The sequence below is a fragment of the Simochromis diagramma genome, unplaced genomic scaffold (genome assembly GCF_900408965.1).
Source record: "Simochromis diagramma unplaced genomic scaffold, fSimDia1.1 OVJJ01000284.1, whole genome shotgun sequence".
Classification (NCBI taxonomy): Eukaryota; Metazoa; Chordata; class Actinopteri; order Cichliformes; family Cichlidae; genus Simochromis; species Simochromis diagramma.
The window spans coordinates 3,344,816-3,353,707 of record NW_024386871.1 but is presented as its reverse complement, the minus strand read 5'-3'; positions in this window follow the sequence as shown (position 1 = coordinate 3,353,707).

Genomic DNA, 8,892 nt, shown 5'->3' with positions numbered 1-8,892 from the left:
AAGATATTTGTATTATTAAGCTATATGGAATTTTGTAATATATTGTATTATTTTATTTTAGTACATTAACTTGTTTATTATTGTTCTCAGAGCAACTGTGATCACATAATTTCCTCTGGGACTAACAAAGTATTCTGACTCTGAAATGAGAAACTGAATTCATATTTTTATACACAAATTTGAGGCGACACACTGGAAATTAGTCTACCATAACAATTTTTCTGATCAGGATCCAAGTAAATAACTGTAATTTGGCATATTAATTAAAGCTGTAATAACGTGTGTTGCTGTTTTTTTCTGCCTTTTTGTAAAATAGTACATTTGAACATTCATGGATAACAACAATAATCACATTTTAGTATTAAACCTGTGATTTTGATTAAAGAGATTGTACATACTTGTGGATTAATATTACAGAAACACAAATAATGATTTGGGTAATTACCAGTACTGTTAATTTAGGTAAGATGCTGCATAAGCCTTACATTGGGTGTATTGTGCGATGGTGTAATAAATTCGTTTAGCACTGTAAACACAGTGAATTGCATACTTTTGCATACTTTTTTTTATTTAAAAAACCATCTACCACTCCTGATATATATATATATATATATATATATATATATATATATATATATATATATATTTTTTTTTTTTTTTATTTTTTTTTTTTACTTTTCCCAGTGTGGTTAAACACGTCAGCTTGCCAACACCTTAAACACACCAAATGATACAGCAGCATGGGCATGTACTAGTGAAAATGATTAAAATGATTAATTAAAACTAATTAAATCAATTCACAAACTGTAGCTTTGTAGATACAAGATACCTCTCGCTCAAACGTCCATTGTCAGTGTATGTGTACCTGTGGTTTCAGCTTTCCACATCACACTTGCGTAAGTTGCATATTGGATCGCAACTGGCTTCCAAACTAGTTGCTACATCTCAAAATCCTGTTTGTTTATGGGCACTCCTTAGACTGAGATTGAATTTGAGCAAGAGGGTGATACAAGTGATCAGGCGGATGCCAAAACAGACTTCCAGAGTCACAATAAAAAAGCATGTTTTTGATTGGAAAGGAGGAATCTGATAAATATGTAAAAGATTTTATATTTGCTCTTGAAGAAAAATGGAAAATGACAAAAAAAAAAGGGGTTGTGTTAACTGAGAAGGCATCAAGAGTGAAGTTTTGAAAGGGTACAGTGAAGCAAGCAAAGCAAATACATTTCTGTATGTTTGCGTCATGGCTCTTCACTGGCAGCAGTTTATGTTGACTCTACAGATTAGAGATGGTTTTGATCTTTCAGTTGATCCTGACAAATATTGAACCAGTGAACAGATTCAGACATCTGCCCAAAGACTTTGGCCTCCTACCTGTTTTGGAACATATACACAGTATTATATCCTTTGCTCTTCTTCATGCAGAACCTCATCCCGAAGTGTGCACAGGATGACTGGATTTGGCACAAAGGGAGTTGCGTTTTTCCAGAGAAGGAGCTGACCGGTGCCTAGAACTTCCACAGCCAGAATACAGAGAAAGTGGCACACAGGCGGGGTCGGTGGTATTCAAATTACGCCCTTGGTTGTCTATTAAAAACAGAAGAGTCAAAACAAAACAAAAGGCCTCCGTAGGACAGCTTGGCCAGAACCCTCACGCAAATCATCTGCTGTTGACACACACCACCTCCTGACCATGAATACACTCTTTAACACCCTCTCCTGAGACACACACACACACACACACACACACACACACAATGACACTAACCAAACTAACCCGATGTATGCATGTGCACACATTCAAATGACACACAGCCCAACAAAACACATATGTTTGCATATAAGATCGCGCACAAAGACACACACACTGCACCAAAGCTCTTCTTGTGGTAAGTGGGATGAGAGTGGGATCACTCCATTTGTCATCCCACACAAAGCTGCTTGTTCAGTCATTATCTGGGAGAGCCTCTTCTCTCCTCTACAGGCAAGATGACCGGGTCACAGTTAAAATAGCCACTTCTGCCTCCTCGCTCCTCTCACTCTCTCGCTCTACCCCACTCTCTCTCCCTCCTCTTTTATAAACAAAGCTCAAGCATTTGTTTTAGCTACTAAAATCAGAAAGAAATTGGGCATTTGCAAACCAAATGAGGCCTGCATGGCAGGTTCTTGTACCCCATCGAAAGCAGAGGCTAATTGTGTGCTTGCCCACTCTAAACAAATGACTGAGAGAGAGGGAGAGACTTTAGGAGTGAATGAAGGGAAGGGCATTTGTTAGGGAAAGCATGAGGCCAGTGAGCTCATGCGCCATCTTCACTGTCGCCGTCTAATCGCTGTTGCCGTCTAATCGCTGTTGCCGTCTAATCACTGGAGTGGAACTCAAGGTATCATTGAGGGCATTGGACCTGCTCCCTTGAATCTTCCTGAGGATATCTGAGGCATGTGGCAGTAGAAATGAACGCTTCATACCAGGGATGTCAAACTCTTTTTACATTGAGAACCACATTCAGCCCAAGTGGGCTGCACCAGTGAAATCACTGTAACAAAAGCCAAACAAACAGAAGAGACATTTCTATAGCAGATAGTTGAAAAACGTGAACTTTTGTGTCATTTAATTGTTTATCCATTTCTTAATTACTTTGGTGTAATAAAATGGTATGGGAGAGAAGGGGGGCATCTTTATCACAAGAAAAAGCTGCAATTAAAAGTTAAAAACCTTTATGCGCTCCTTCACATTTTCCAAAGCCATCAGATGGCTGGACTGGAGTCTTTGCCAGGCCAATTCTGGCCCCTGGACCTTAAGTTTGATACCCCTGCTTTAGAAGACCTGCTTAAATATATTTATAGAGGTCTAGATTTACCAAGTATGGATACCTCTTTTTTTATGTTCACTGCACGGGATACAGACTTTCAAACATCCGCTACTGATCCACTGATGACCTTTAGATTTTTATCAACGCTCATGAGTGAATTAGAGATTCTTTTGATACTAGTCCCAGAAATCATGATTAATCCTGTCATGATACATTGATTAATGTACTTACATCAAGATAGAATACAAATAGAATAGAATATAAAATGAATAGAATACAAATAGAATACAAAATGACGAGTAAAGGCAAAGAGTTTGTTTTGCATTTTTATCATATGTATCCCTTAAGTTTTTCCACTAATTTGTGCCTTCCTTCCCTTAATCTGATTCTGCAGTCCCAGTCTAGAGATTTGCTGACGTCTTTGAGTACTTATATTGAGGTGATGACAGTTATCATCGCACTGATAAATTCAAAAACTGAAGTGAAAAAGTAGCTGAACACGCACAGCGGGTACACACAGCAGCCGATCACAATAGCTGGGGGCTGTTATGGCGCAGATTTAAAACAGCACTATAAATTTAATATACAGTGGGGCAAAAAAGTATTTAGTCAGCCACCGATTGTGCAAGTTCCCCCACCTAAAATGATGACAGAGGTCAGTAATTTGCACCAGAGGTACACTTCAACTGTGAGAGACAGAATGTGAAAAAAAAAAAAAAAATCCATGAATCCACATGGTAGGATTTGTAAAGAATTTATTTGTAAATCAGGGTGGAAAATAAGTATTTGGTCAATAACAAAAATACAACTCAATACTTTGTAACATAACCCTTGTTGGCAATAACAGAGGTCAAACGTTTACTATAGGTCTTTACCAGGTTTGCACACACAGTAGCTGGTATTTTGGCCCAGTCCTCCATGCAGATCTTCTCGAGAGCAGTGATGTTTTGGGGCTGTCGCCGAGCAACACGGACTTTCAACTCCCGCCACAGATTTTCTATGGGGTTGAGGTCTGGAGACTGGCTAGGCCACTCCAGGACTTTCAAATGCTTCTTACAGAGCCACTCCTTTGTTGCCCGGGCGGTGTGTTTTGGATCATTGTCATGTTGGAAGACCCAGCCTCGTTTCATCTTCAAAGTTCTCACTGATGGAAGGAGGTTTTGGCTCAAACTCTCACGATACATGGCCCCATTCATTCTGTCCTTAACACGGATCAGTCGTCCTGTCCCCTTGGCAGAAAAACAGCCCCATAGCATGATGTTTCCACCCCCATGCTTCACAGTAGGTATGGTGTTCTTGGGATGCAACTCAGTATTCTTCTTCCTCCAAACACGACGAGTTGAGTTTATACCAAAAAGTTCTACTTTGGTTTCATCTGACCACATGACATTCTCCCAATCCTCTGCTGTATCATCCATGTGCTCTCTGGCAAACTTCAGACGGGCCTGGACATGCACTGGCTTCAGCAGCGGAACACGTCTGGCACTGCGGGATTTGATTCCCTGCCGTTGTAGTGTGTTACTGATGGTGACCTTTGTTACTTTGGTCCCAGCTCTCTGCAGGTCATTCACCAGGTCCCCCCATGTGGTTCTGGGATCTTTGCTCACCATTCTCATGATAATTTTGACCCCACGGGATGAGATCTTGCGTGGAGCCCCAGATCGAGGGAGATTATCAGTGGTCTTGTATGTCTTCCATTTTCTGATGATTGCTCCCACAGTTGATTTTTTCACACCAAGCTGCTTGCCTATTGTAGATTCACTCTTCCCAGTCTGGTGCAGGTCTACAATACTTTTCCTGGTGTCCTTCGAAAGCTCTTTGGTCTTGGCCATGGCGGAGTTTGGAGTCTGACTGTTTGAGGCTGTGGACAGGTGTCTTTTATACAGATGATGAGTTCAAACAGGTGCCATTCATACAGGTAACGAGTGGGGGACAGAAAAGCTTCTTACAGAAGACGTTACAGGTCTGTGAGAGCCAGAGATTTTCCTTGTTTGAGGTGACCAAATACTTATTTTCCACCCTGATTTACGAATAAATTCTTTACAAATCCTACCATGTGAATTCATGGATTTTTTTTCCACATTCTGTCTCTCACAGTTGAAGTGTACCTCTGGTGCAAATTACTGACCTCTGTCATCATTTTAAGTGGGGGAACTTGCACAATCGGTGGCTGACTAAATACTTTTTTGCCCCACTGTATATAAATAAGAAGACATCCTATCTACTTTTGGGGTTAAGGTCAAACCATTTTTGGTAAAGCTTATAGTTAGAGCTAGATCAACTGACTTATCTATTATGCCTCTTTTTCAATAGTACATACTTGGGTCAGATCGAATCTACCCGTAATAACGGGTTTTATTACTTATGGGTTTCCAATTAAGGTGAGTTGAACCACAAATGTGACGTTAACAGACTGCATGTCATTAATTGGCCAGGAAGTGATGTCACTGGATGAGTCACGAGAGCAACTCCTTCACAAGAATAAAGCCTGTGATTTTTGAAACTGAGGGAAATGGCAACACACAAACCAACATCGTGGTCTGGGGTGTTTTGTCTTGCCGACTTCACTCTTTTCCGGTGCTCTTCTTTTACCCTGAGTCTGACAGAAAGCCATAGACCGAGCAGCAGGTATACCATCGCTTCGTTGTGCTGTGTTTGTGTTGTATACAAATAATGTGAACATACTTTCTGGCAGTCTTTCTATAATGACCCCACCCACATTGAGGTGATACTTAGTTGTAATGGAAAATGATGGAAACCGGGTAGAGTAGATTTGAGTCGAATCGAGCCAAGTATGGTGTTGGGGGACTTCCCCTGCTGCACTGAGCATTTCTTCTCCACACTACTCTTTTCACTTTCCGTGTTTTACTTCTAACATAATTTGTGATGTGTCCTTATCTCCTCATGCTTTCTATTTTTCTTATATTTCCCTTCACCCCGTAACCAATCACAGCACATAGCTGCCCCTCTCTGGTTGCATCTTCCTGTTAAAAGGCAGTTCTTCCTTCCTACTTTCGCCAAGTGCACGATATGGAGGTTTCTACATTAGAGTACCTTGAGGAAACTGTTCTTGTGAGTTGATGCCATATAATTTAAATTAAACTGAACTGTATTTAAAACCGCCAGTGTTTCTTTTAAGAAAAAATGCGGCATTGGTGACTCAAAAACAACAGTTTATTATTGCAAGTCTAAAATTATAATTCTACATGTACAACAGCAATAAAGGACTATTCTATTCCATCTATTCCAAAAAAACCTTTTTAATTCACATTTAAATTTCATATTGACTTAAAATGCAGGGCGTTCTATTATACAGGACATGTGTTTTTCTGTATTTTTACTTTTTTCCTCAGTAACCTGTGGTTAACATTAGGTAGAAGCAATTTGTCTCACTCATCACTTTCATCATTACTCAACACTTTGTGGTGTCTTGTGTCTATAACCTCAAATGCAAATCTCTCATAAAGTAATAATAAAATGCTAATCATCCTGTTTATTTGGGGATACTGGATGATTAGCATATTCAAAATACAGTGTTAAATAAAACACTATAGTGCAGAAAAGACACCAACAGAAAACATGGATCTTTATTAATACAATGTATAGTTTAACTGTTGTGTTGTGTATTTAAAAGGTTTAGTTTTGACTGGTGTGTGACCTCTTAACTATTACTTGATGGGCTGTTAGGATCTTTGCATTGAGGTGAGTTAAGGTAAGGAAAAAAGGAGCATATTGCCTTGTGCTTCTTCTTGTTTTGCTGTGTTTGTAGAACTAATAGAGCACTAAAAATGTTAACGATTACAACCCCAGTTTTGAAAAGGTTGGGATTCTCTGTAAAGAGTAGATCAAAATAGAATACAGTGATTTGCACTGAACCATATTTTTTATCCACATAAGAACATGAAAAATATCAAATATTAAAATTTTTACTATTTCATGAAAAATAATAGCTCAAATATAATTTGAAGGCAGCAACATGCTTCACAAAAGTTGGGATGCTCTTGATCTTTGGGCCCTTGGTCAACATCGCGTTAAAAACAGGGATGATTCTGTCATGCAAATCACTGAAGAAGTCTTAAGTGAACATGATCCTGAAATGCTGCTGCTGTCTTCTGTGGGCCAAAGCTCATTTAAAGTGGACAGAGGAGAGTGGAAAACTGTTTTGTGATCAGATGATTCGAAATTTGAAATTCTCTTGGGAAAACATGGACTCTGCATCCTCTGGGCTAAAGAGGACAGGGACCATCTGGTTTGCAGCACTCAGTTCAAAAGTCTGCAGTTCAAAAGTCTCTGATGCTATGGCGCTATAATAGGGAATGGAACTGGCAGCTTCCACATCTGGAAAGGCATCAATGCTGAAAGGTATACAGAGGCTTTAGACAACTTGGAAGACCTTGCATACCTCAGCAAGACAATGCTAAACTGCATGTTCCATCTATTTTACAATAGCATGACTTTGTAGTAGAAGAGTCCAGATGCTGAACTGGATTGCTTGCGGCCCACTCCTTCCAACAAATAAAAGAAATTGGCAGATCATAAAATGGAAAATATGATAAAGAAGACCCAGGATATGGGATGACATTGCTCTAAAGGGGGGCAGCCGCTGGGCTCCACAGTTCCCAGACACTTACAGAGTGGTAAAGAGGAGGGGATACTACACAGGTGTAAATGTGGCAGTACTCCAACCTTTGAGACATGTTGCTGCCACCGAATTCAATTCAATACTTTTTAAAAAAAAAAAAAGATTTGATGTGTAAATAAAGTATGTGTTTATGAGATTATTTATTTATTTTATTTTACATTTTTCACCACATCACAACTTTGCAGAACTGGGATTGTACCTCTTCTTCGTAGGAACTTATCACTCAGTATGGACAAGTTATTGATCTAAATTTTAGATTACGTTTCAGGTATACTGAATAAGGCCAACACTGCACTTGATTCTGAACAACTGAATCTGCACTAATGGCAAAAAAAATGATGACATTAAGCCTTGAAGCATTTGAGAAGAACAGAAGAGAAGATGGGGGAACTGGGGCCATAAAAGTGTAGCAATGTGCATAATTCAGTGCACCGTAGAGAGGTTTAAGAAGGGAAAACAATAAAAAACAAAACATTATGCAGCAAACAGATAACTAGCCAAGATTCTAAAAACATGCTGTAAATTTCAGAAATTACACTCAGGATGATTTTCTTTAGTGGAAATTTACCATATATTCATAGGCAGTAACTGTGATTAACTGTAGCTCCAGAAGCCAGTCGCATACAGCCAAAACGAATAAATTAATATAAACAGCCTAAATGAAAAGGTCCAACCATTAGGTTGATGCAGCACAAAATTTGCCTGTGAATTCCAAACAGTGTGGCTGAGTTGCACTTCAAGGAAATCCTGGTTGTTCATTTTAGAGTGGCCGGGGGTGGGGTGAGGGTGTGGGTCACAGGCAGCAAAGGTTAACACGAATGTGAACCAACACTTATAAAAGACAAAATGCGTTTAAGCACCCACACAAATGTGTAGCTGCCATGCAAGCCTTTGTAACCGTACCACCCACTCCACAGCACCTGCGTGTCTGTGCATGTGTGAGACCTGCAAAAAAAGGTCACTGTTGGTCACAGTCAGGAGTCTCTCATATGGACTGGATCAGCCACCATAGAGGTCAGAGGTCACGTGGGTCAGGGGGTTGAGGTCTCCAAGCCAATCACGGGCCAGTGTGTCTCTGAGGGGCCATCCAATGTGAAGTGAGCAGTGCGTAGATGGGATAAGAGGAGTAGAGAAGATCTCGTGAGCCTCCTTTATGACTCAGCTTCAAACACCCCTCGCCAGTCACAACGTGGTGACTTCAGCCATGCAGTATTTCATCAGGTAGCTGGCACATGAGTGTAACTTAGCAATAGCCTTTATTGGGAATGGAGCTATAACTTGTGCTTGTTGGTTAGGAGAGCAATAAATGGTGACATCTTTATTTTAAAAACATTGCTGAAACTTTTATGTGCAAGAGATATGGTCTTCGTTTTTGATGAAGGTGGCATATCTCTTCACACATTTTCAATAAAAGCCTCTTTATCATTTATATTTTTGTAT